Below are 11,295 nucleotides of genomic sequence, written 5' to 3'. Positions count from 1 at the left end.
CTTTATAGACACATATATGCCTGGAACTCCTTTCTACCACTGTCCTTTGGGACTGCCAAAGGAAATTGTTGGTAGAAAACAGTTTTGTTCAGAACAGGTTTCTATGATGTGTGTTTTCTCTTGGGTGCTTAAAAAAAGAAAGAAAGAAAGAAAGAAACTGGCTCTTAAGGTAAGCCTAAAAGAAAAATAAATAGACGAATAAATGAAATAAATCAGAAAGAGACAAGTACCATATGATATTACTTATATGTATAATCCAAAATATGGCACAAATGAACTTATTTACAAAACAGAAACAGTCTCAGAGAAATAAAAAACAAACATAGATACCAAAGGAAAAGGGAAGGGAGGGTTAAATTAGGAGTTTTGGATTAGTGGATACAAAGTACTATATCTAAAATAAATAAACAACAAGATCCTACTGTATAGTTGTGTGTATATATATATATATATATAAAACTGAATCACTTTGTTGTACACCACAGATCAACACAACATTGTAAATCAACTGCACTTCAAATTTAAAAGAAAATAAGCTTTCTTTATTGCCAGGAGAAATATCAAGAACCTCAGATATGCAGATGATACCACTCGATAGACAGAAAGTGAAGAACTAAAGAACTTGATGAGGGTGAAAGAGGAGAGTGAAAAGGCTGGCTTAAAATTCAACATTAAAAAAATTAAGAGCATGGCATCCAGTCCCATCACCTCACAGCAAATAGAAGGGGGAAAGTGGAAGCAGTGGCAGATTTTATTTTCCTGGGCTCCAAAATCATTATGGATGGTAACCACAGCCATGAAATTAAAAGACACTTGCTCTTTGGAAGGAAAGCTATGACAAACCTAGACAGTGTATAAATAAAAAAAAAAAAAAAAAAGAGGAAACATCATTTTGCCGACAAAGATTTGTATAGCCAAAGCTATGGTTTTTCCAGTAGTCATGTATGGATGTGAGAGCTGGACAACTAAAAAAGGCTGAGCGCCGAAGAACTGATACTTTCAAATCGTGGTGCTGGAGAAGACTCTTGAGAGTCCTTTGGACAGCAAGGAGATCAAACCAGTCAATCCTAAAGGAAATGAACCCTGAATATTCATTGGAAGGCCTGATGATGAAGCTGAAGCTCCAATACTTTGGCCAAATGATGTGAAGAGCTGACTCATTGAAAAAGACCTTGATGTTGGGAAAGACTGAAGGCAAGAGGAGAAGGGGACAACAGAGGATGACATTTTTAGGTGGCATCACTGACTCATTGAACTTGCATTTGAGCAAACTCAGGGAGGTCATGATGGACAGGGAAGCCTGGCATGCTGCAGTTCATGGAGTTGCAAAGAGTTGGACACAACTTACCAACTGTTGTACTTAGGTTTACAAGAGGTCAAATAAGACCTTATTCTATCTGTTACAAATTTGTCAACAAGAAAAGTAACAAACTTTAAGAAAACTAAGATTTGTCCTTTCAATAAAGGGAAGTATGAAGAATAAATAAAAATACAGAAATGAGCACAAAATTCTTTTTTTCAAGATCCACTTTTCACAAAACTTTCTGTCGCATTCACTTAATTTATTCTAGCATAATTTAAACTTTTTAAGTTGTAGAATATCTGGAGAGCTCCTAAAACACATAATTATATCTAAACATTCACCCAAAACTCTTAACCCATTTTCGCTTTTTTCCCTCAAAAATTTCTTCACATCAAGTTACTTTCCTTGCCGACAAATTTGCAACCGATGTAAAATCTTATTTAGGTTATATTAAATGTAATGAAAGCATTTTGCTTAATATTATATTTAATGTTGATGACTCAAGACATGTCTATATTAATTAGATCAATAAACTTAAACATCAATTCAGTTCAGTTGCTCACTCAATCTGACTCTTTGTAACCCTGTGGATGGCAGCATACCAGGCTTTCCTGTCCTTCACCATCTCCCGGAGCTTGAAACTCATGTCCATCAAGTCAGTGATGCCATCCAATCATCTCATCCTCTGTCCTCCCCTTCTCCTCCTGCCTTCAATCTTTCCCAGCATCACCGTCTTTTCCAATGAGTCAGTTCCTCACATCAGGTGGCCAAAGTATTGGAGCTTCAGCTTCAACATCAGTCCTTCCAATGAATATTCATGATTGATTTCCTTTAAGATTGACTGGTTTGATCTCCTTGCAGTCCAAGGGACTCTCAAGAGTCTTCTCCAGCACCACAATTTGAAAGCATCAATTCTTTGGTGCTCAGCCTTCTTTATGGTTCAACTCTCACATCCATACATGACTACTGGAAAAACCATAGCTTACCAGGTACTAATTTAATATTGACAATTTCACAGTTCACATGAACCTGAAATTCAATTAACTTAATTTCATTTGAACTTAGAATTGTTTGGTTTGTAAGCGTTAACTTTTATTTAAGCCAATAATAATTGCCAGTTGCTTAGAAACCTCTGGAGAAACCTGGAGAATCCCAGGGACAGAAACCCGAGTAAAAAAAAAAAAAAAACTGGCTTAAGGAGCTTCATTTGTGATCTTTGCTTCAGCTCAATGGGTCTTACAGATGCTAATAATAACATTAGGATAATTAAAAGTTAACAGAAAAAGTTTGTAAGGAAAGTCTAGGTATTATCTCCAACAAGGAAAATTTTTCAAGAAATTTTCTCAATGAATAAAGAAATCTTCAGATAGTTATTTAAAATGGGAAAATTAAAATGGACATTTATGTGATTAAAACAAGATTTGATATTAGTACACACATAAGAAATTAAATGGGCCAAAAGGGACCCCCTGTGCTGTGCTGAGTCACTCAGTCGTGTCCAATTCTTTGCGACCCCATGGACTGTAGCCCACCAGGCTCCTCTGTCTGTGGGGGTTCTCCAGGCAAGGATACTGAAGTGGGTTGCTATGCCCTTCTCCAGGGGATCTTCCCAACCCAGGTATCGAACCCAGGTCTCCCACATTGCAGGTGGATTCTTTACCATCTAAGCCTCTAGGGAAGCCCTAAGAAAGTGGAGGAGGACACAATCTAAATTTGGAACGTTTACTCTCAAAAATAGTATGGCAAAAGCCACATTTTCAAAAAATGCAAATGAGCAAAATACAGAACAACCCAAGAAGATCGGATAGAACATTTACATCTCAAAGATATAGAGAAATGCAAGTGTTTGCCTAGAACTCCTCTGTTTGAAGTCTGAAAAGACATTTTTACTAAGCTAGCTCATAATCTTAATGTAACTTAACTACATACGCAATGAAAGAGCCCCTCAATTTTTAATTTCCAATTAAGTGAATACTTATAGGTTTTGTACATATATTAACCCAGCTTGGGTGTTGGCAATCTGTTGTTCCTTTTTCTTTTATTTTGAAAACTTTATTTCCCATTTTGAAGTCAATGTTCCAAGATAAAATTGCTAGTGACAATCATGTGATGGGCCAGTGTGTGCTGCTTTGGAGCTTAACTTCTATGGTTTTGCTCCAGAGTTGTTTTAGCCCCCTCCTATCTGTCTTAGGTCTCCCAGTGGAGTATAAGACTTCCCCAGGTGCTCAGATCATGGAATGGCCAAATATTGTGCATGTCCATGGTTGAGCACTTTGTTAATTACATGAGTGGGTTTCCCTTTAGGGACAGCCTCACAGCGTGAGGTCTTGCCTCTACCTTGAATTTCCTAAAAGTTTCTCAGTTGCCTGAGGAAGCTGTTGCTGGTGAGGAGGATAGAGTCCCTTCTTCAGAGCTCAAAACCACTCATAAGATTTCTGTTTTATTTTGACACATTCTACTAAGGCAACCAATTCAAGAAAACACCATGGGCCAGTTTGCTCCCTAATAACTTGGTCCCACCTTGGTCAGTGTTTAACTGAGTAAAGTCTTCCCAGTCTCTAAATCGAGGCTAACAACCACTCAGTGTCCAAACTGAGACTTTGCAGTGCCTTGCACACTGAGGATCACCTACTCAAGGAAAATCTTCCCAGTGCCTTTTTACACTGAGGGTACCCACTCAGTACCTAAACTAAGCAAAATCTTCCTAGTCCTACAACTGAGGATAACCCGCTCAGTGACTAAACTGAACAACCCAGGTACCTCTTCTTGAAACCAAGTTTCAAGGATAACCTCTTTTCCCACCAAGTAAATCTTAGGATCATCAACCAAAACGGGAGACCTGAGAACCAGGAGAGACTCTTTCAAATCCGTCTGGACTCCCTGAGGAGGCAGATAGGCATGAAGGGCCTCTGCTGATACCAAGGCTCCAGGTTTTCCCACAGCTCGGGTGGAGGGGAGAAATCTACTCTGGTCCCTTCATGGTCACCATAACTGCCGACTTGAGAAACAGTCACAACCTAAAAGTTGAGAGTTGTTTTATTTGGTGGGAGTTTTTAGGACTTCAAGCCCAGGAGACAGCATCTCAAGTGACCCAGAAAGAACTGTTCTGAGGAGGCAGGGGGAGGAGTCAGGCTATATAAAAGCTTGCAACAAAGGGCAGGTAAAAGAATTTTTGTGAATTAAAGAAAATCAGATATCTCAAGTTAAGGAATTTAGCACTTTTCTATATATGAGAAGATGCAAGAGTCAGGGCTCACTGAAAGCATTCCTTTCATATGCATCTCAGCTATCTAGGGCCAATATATTGTGTTTTTCACATTCTGAGTTCCTCAGGGCTCACCATAGGGAGTGGCTGCAGTCTAATGGCTGCTGATCACAGGGATTCTTCTCCTTCCTGAGTATCCTGGAGGGCTGGAATCACTGAAGACTGAGACATCTTTGTTTATTGACATGGCAGGAAATATTCCAATTCTCAATAGAGATGACCACAAAACTAAACTAAATTAAAATGTTAGCAAAGAAAAGGAAATGAGGTCTATGCATTTTGTGGCAGCAGGCAGTATTTTTCTCTCCCTAATGAAGAGAAGGTTCATGAGAACAGCAAAAACAGACAGGGTAGAGATCACAGTGGGGAAAATAGGACATCTAGCACATACCCAAAACTTACTCAACTTGGTCTTACTCAACATTATTTGTCCCACTTTGCCAGTTTCAAATCAGACAGCAGCTAGGCTTTTGGTTGTTTGGATCCCAAGAAAGTTCAACTGTGTGTTGGATAGGATCTGGCCCCATCTCACATTGGAGGGGGAAAGTTTTAAACTTGGATTTCTCGTTGCTTCTCTGGGAGAATGAAAGTAATAAGTTACAGTACACATGCTTCTCTCTTGTGGAGCCCAGGCTCCAGGGTGCATGGGTTCAGTAGTAGTGGCGCATGGGCTTCGCTGACCCTCAGCATGTGGAATCTTCCCTGGTCAGGGATCAAACCCGTATCCGCAGCTCTGTCAGGTGGATTCTTAACCACTGGACAACCAGGGAATTCCTGCACGCTCATATTCTTAAAGCTTATCATTGCTTTTAGGGAGCCCAGCACTAAGGCAGTATCTCCTGCCATCAGCCCCAGCCTACAGTGGATGGCCACCACTTCTCCAAGACCCACTCCCTTACTAGTGCATTTCTCATTATCTTAATGAATAGAGTATCCTCTGCCTCCTCTTAGATAACATGATAATGGATGTGTTCTCTGGTCTTATAAAATGAGACCACTTATAAAACAAGACCACTTAATAAATCCACTTTAATATTCTCAAGTTTCGGGGCCCTCTGGTGCCTTCTGCAGTGCTCTGCCAAGGCAGTTCTATTTTGTTACCTTTATCATGCCCAGGCTTTGAAGAGTCATGCCTAGTGGCTTCTAAGACAGGCTCCAGGTATCCTTGCCAGGTCATTAAATTCTGAGTCACATAAGTTCCCATGTGAATAAACTTTCCCTATCTGACCAATACCCATCTACTCCAAAGTTGACACATATTCTCCTGGTTCCTGTTGGTTAATATTAGCTGGGTCCCCCAATTTTGGGGGGAGGCAAGGTATTTCATCTTGGTGACAGAAGTGTATTTCTCTCCTAGGCTGTTGGTGTACAGCCAGTGAGGTATAGTGGTGCAAATCCTGAGAAGGCTGATCATTCTGTGAAGCAGCCACCTCGGGGAGTCTTTCATGGTCTCAGGCGAAGAGAGGCAATTTTACTCTAACAAAGAAAAGGCAACTGCTTCTGCCAATTCTAAGGGTTTAGAAAAAGAAATCGGGGAGGTCCAAATTCTGGGACCTATCCGCTCAAATACCTTCACTGCAGATCTGAGACCCACTTCTTGGTCAAGGCTCTGACTTCACCATAAGAGACACATCAAGGCTACTTTGCAGCTCTGCAGTTTTCAGTCAGATTTTGGGTTTGAGTTTTATCACCATTTTCTGATCCTTGCAAGTGATGGAGGTCTCTATGAACACTGCTGTTGAGGCCCTCGGTTTTCATAGCTTGGACTGAATTTCTAGTTGTCTGAACTGAGCCTGTCATTCTCTTCAAGGTTTTTGAGGCAATTAACATATGCCATCTCTTCTCCTAATACTGTTCAAGTGCTGGCTCTATTGCATAGTCTGTTTCCTCTTCCACTTATACCTCATCTTGTTGCATGAAAGAGGAGACTCTAAGTAATGTGATGTGAGAACATGCCAGAGATCCTGCTCCTTTTCCACAGCAATGGAATCCTTGCTGACATCTCACCAGTAAGTGATCTGATTCTAGAGTTTCATCCCAACTATTGGCTTTTCACTAATGTTTCCAGGAACATGTCTTACTTTATGTCCTTCTCCACAGTCAAAGGATTTAGTATAGTTAATGAAACAGAAGTAGATGTTTTTCTGGAACCCCCTTGCTTTCTCCATGATCCAATGAATGTTGGCAATTTGATCTTTGGTTCCTCTGCCTTTTCTAAATACAGCTTGTACATCTGAAAGTTCTTAGTTCACATACTGCTGAAGCCTAGCTTGAAGGATTTTGAGCATTACTTTGCTAGCATGTGAAATGAGCACAATTGAATGGTAGTTGGAACATCCTTTGGAATTGCCTTTCTTTGGGATTGGAATGAAAACTGACCTTTTCCAGACCTGTGGCCACTGCTGAGTTTTCCAAATTTGTTGACATATTGAGTGCAGAACTTTAAGAGCATCATCTTTTAGGATTTGAAATAACTCAGCTGGAATTTTGTCAGTTCCACTAGCTTTGTTCAAAGTAATGCTTCCTAAGGCCCACTCGACTGCACACTCCAAGATGTCTGGTTCTAGGTGAGTGACCACACCATCGTGGTTGTACAGATCATTATGACCTTTTTTTCATATATATAGTTCTGTGTATTCTTGCCACCTCTTCTTAATCTCTTCCGCTTCTGCTGGGTCCTTACTGCTTCTGTCCTTTATCATGCACATCCTTGCATGAACTATTCCCTTAATAGCTCCAATTTTCTTGAAGAAATCTCTAGTTTTTCCCATTCGATTGTTTTCCTCGATTGTTTTGCAATGTTCATTTAAGAAGGCCTTCTTATTGCTCCTTGCTGTTCTCTGTAAGTGTGCACTTAGTTGGGTATCTCTCTCTTTCTCCCTTGCCTTTTACTTCTCTTCTTTCCTCAGCTGTTTGTAAGGCCTCCTCAGACAACCATTTTGGGTTCTTGCATTTCCTTTAGTATGGTTTTGGTCACCGCCTCCTGTACGATGTTATGAACCTCCATCTATAGTTCTTCTGGCACTCCGTCTACCAGATCTAACCCCCTGAATCTATTCATCACCTTCACTGGATAATCATAAGGGATTTGATTTAGTCACACCTGAATGGCCTAGTGGATTTCCCTACTTTCTTCAAGTCTGAATTTTGCAATAAGGAGTTCATGATCTGAGCCACAGCCAGCTCCAGGTCCTGTTTTTTGCTGACCTGTGCTTCTCCATCTTTGACTGAAAAGAACATAATCAATCTGATTTCAGTATTGACTGACTGGTGACGTCCACATGTAGAGTTGTCTCTTGTGTTGTTGGAAGTGCGTGTTTGCTATGATTGATGTGTTCTCTTGGCAAAATTCTGTTAACCTTTGCCCTGCATCATTGTGTACTCCAAGACCAAATGGAGTACTCCAATGGTCATCTGTTATTCCAGCTAAATTTTGACTTCCTACTTTTGCATTCCAATCCCCTATGATGAAAAGGACATCTTTTTTGGTGTTAGTTCTAGAAGGTGTTGAAGGTCTTCATAAAACTGATCAACTTTAGTTTCTTCAGCCTCAGTGGTTGGGACATAGACTTGGATTACTGTGATGTTGAAGGCTTTGCCTTGAAAATGAACTGAGATCACTCTATCGTTTTTTGAGGTTGCACCCAAGTACTGTATTTTGGACTCTTGTTGACTATGAGGGCTACTCCATTTCTTCTAAGGGATTCTTGTCCACAATAGTAGATATAATGGTCATCTGAATTAAATTTGCCCATCCTCATCCATTTTATTTCATTGATTCCTAAGATATTGATGTTCATGCTTGCCATCTCCTGCTTGAGCACATCCAATTTACCTTCATTCATGACCTAGCATCCCAGGTTCCTATACGATATTATTCTTTACAGTATCAGACTTTACTTTCACTACCAGACACATCCACAACTGCACATCATTTCCACTTTGGCCCAGCCGCTTCATTCTTTCTGAAGCTATTAGTAATTGCCCTCCACTTTTCCCCAGTAGCATACTGGACACTTTTTGACCCTGCTGGCTCATCTTCCAGTGTCACAACTTTTTGCCTTTTCATACTGTTCATGGGATTCTCACAGCAAGAACACTGGAGTGGTTTGCCATTCCCTCCTCCAGTGGACCACATTTTATCAGAATTCTTCACTGTGATCTGTCTATATTGGGTGGCCCTGCCTGGCATGGCTCATAGCTTCATGGAGTTACAGAAGCCTCTTCCCCACAAAAAGACTATGATCCATGAAAGGATTCAATACATATGTGTATATGCAATGGAATATTACTCAGCCATAAAAATCAAATACCGCTATCTGTAGCAATTTGGATGGATTCAGAGAATATTATGTTTAGTGAAATGTCAGAGAAAGATAAATATTATGTGATATCACTTATATGTGGAACTAAAAATAATACAAATAAATATATACACAAAAATTAGGGGTATAGGATTAACAGATACAAACTATTATACATCAAATGGGCTTCCCAGGTGGCGCTAGTGGTAAAGAACCCACCTGCCAATGCAGGAGACATAGGAGGCCCAGATTCATTTCCTGAGTCAGGAAGATCCCCAGAGAAGAGCATGACAACCCACTCCAGTGTTCTTGCCTAGAGAATCCCATGGACAGAAACGCCTGATGGGCTACAGTCCATGGGGTCACAAAGAGTCAGACACGACTGAAGTGACTTAGCACTCATGCATACAACAAATAGAAAAGCAACAAGGATTTACGGTATAGCACCAGGAACTTATATTCAATGTCTTGTAGTAGGGAAAAGAATCTGAATAAAATACTGGTCACTATGCTGTATATCTGAAACACAATGAAGTGAAGTGAAGTTGCTCAGTCGTGTCCGACTCTTTGTGACCCCATGGACTGTAGCCGACCAGGCTCCTCGGTCCACGGGATTTTCCAGGCATGAATACTGGAGTGGGTTGCCGTTTCCTTCTCCAGGGGATCTTCCGACCCAGGGATCGAACCTGGGTCTCCCGCATTGCAGGCAGATGCTTTACCATCTGAGCCACCAGGGAAGTCCCGAACACACAGTACCATGTATCAACTACACATAAAATAAAAGAAGTTAGAAAGATTAAAAAAAAAATAAAGGAAGGGAAGAAGGGAGAAAGAAGGAAGGGAGGGAGGGCCAGAGGCATGCAGGAAGCCTGGGAGTTACCTGGCAGACCCATTGCACAGTGAGCTGTTGTCTCAAGTAGGAATTTGGATGAGACAGTCTTGAGTCAGATGACCCCTCCCTGCCCCAGTTTTATTCAGATATAAATACATACATCACTGTCTGAGTTTCAGGTACACAGCATAAAGTTTGACTTACATATTTTGCGAAATGATTACCCAACAAGTTTAGTTAACATGCATCCCCTCTTATAGATACAATAAAAAGAAATGGGGGGAAAAAGGCAAAAATATTTCTCTTTGTGATGAGAGCTCTTAGGATTTACTCTTAATAGCTATCATATGTAACACACTTGTCCTTATAAAAAGCCACTTGTTTATAAGAACATAATGAACAATCTTTACATACACAGTTTCTAGTTACAGGTGACAGATTTATTTATATTTCAGAGATAAGAGAGTCCTGGGAAAGTCCTTCACTGGCTCCTTGCTCAGGTTAAAATGGTTCATGGCAAGTACATTATTATTACCCCTTCTGAGTGGCTAACCAGCGCCCATTGCAAATGGAAAATCCAAACAAAGAGACATAGTAATCATTATGAAGACTTAATTTGTTTGCATTTAATCTCTCTACCAAAACACCTGAAGGTGATTTACACAATAGCAATGAAATTACCTATAGCAATTGCAATGAAATTGCTCTTGAGAGTCCCGTGGACAGCAGGGAGATCAAACTGGTCAATCCTAAAGGAAATCAACCCTCAATATTCATTGGAAGGAGTGTTGTTGAAGCTGAAGCTCCAATACTTTGGCCACTTGGTGTGAAGAACTGACTTATTAGAAAAGATCCTGATGCTGGGAAAGATTGAAGGCAGGAGGAAAAGGGGACAACAGAGGATGAGATGGTTGGATGGCATCACCAACTCAATGGACATGAGTTTGAGTGAACTCCGGGAGATGGTGATGGACAGAGAAGCCTGGTGTGTTGCAGTCCATGGGGTCACAAAGAGTCAGACATGACTGAGCAACTGAACTGAACAAAATCATCTGCTGTGAAGAAAGATGTATAGGACACAGAACAATGAGGAGGGAGGAGAAGAAAGGGAAGGAGGTAAGAAGAGTTTGAAATAATATCTTTGTCATCAAAGTTTGAAAACCAGCTCCATGGGGTGTTTGATGCCATGCTGGGAAGTTTTAATTCTGTAAGGAATGAGGAGCTTGCTAAGGGCTTCAAGCTAGAGAGTGACACAATCTTTTTTTTTTTTTAATTAGTTATCTCTGAGGAAGTGATGTGTAGACTTTCATTTACTGTTTATCTTCCTCACTGCAGTGTGAGCTCCTGAAAGAGGTTTTTATCTGCTTTGCTCACTGTTGTATACCTAACACAGAGCAGGAAGTAAAACAACAACAAAAACTTCTCATTGAATGAACAAGCAAATCCTGGCAATTAGTAAAAAGGGAGAGACTTAGATCATGAGCCAAGGCGAGGTGCGGCTATGCTCTGTGGTGTAAATCACTCAAGAGTTTCTGGGCACACACGTGTGCACAAGCTGAGAAGAGGCTGGCTAAAATTAAGGAGCTTCATA

The sequence above is a fragment of the Cervus canadensis genome, chromosome 27, assembly GCF_019320065.1.
Source record: "Cervus canadensis isolate Bull #8, Minnesota chromosome 27, ASM1932006v1, whole genome shotgun sequence".
Taxonomy (NCBI): domain Eukaryota; kingdom Metazoa; phylum Chordata; class Mammalia; order Artiodactyla; family Cervidae; genus Cervus; species Cervus canadensis.
This window is presented reverse-complemented; position numbering follows the sequence as displayed.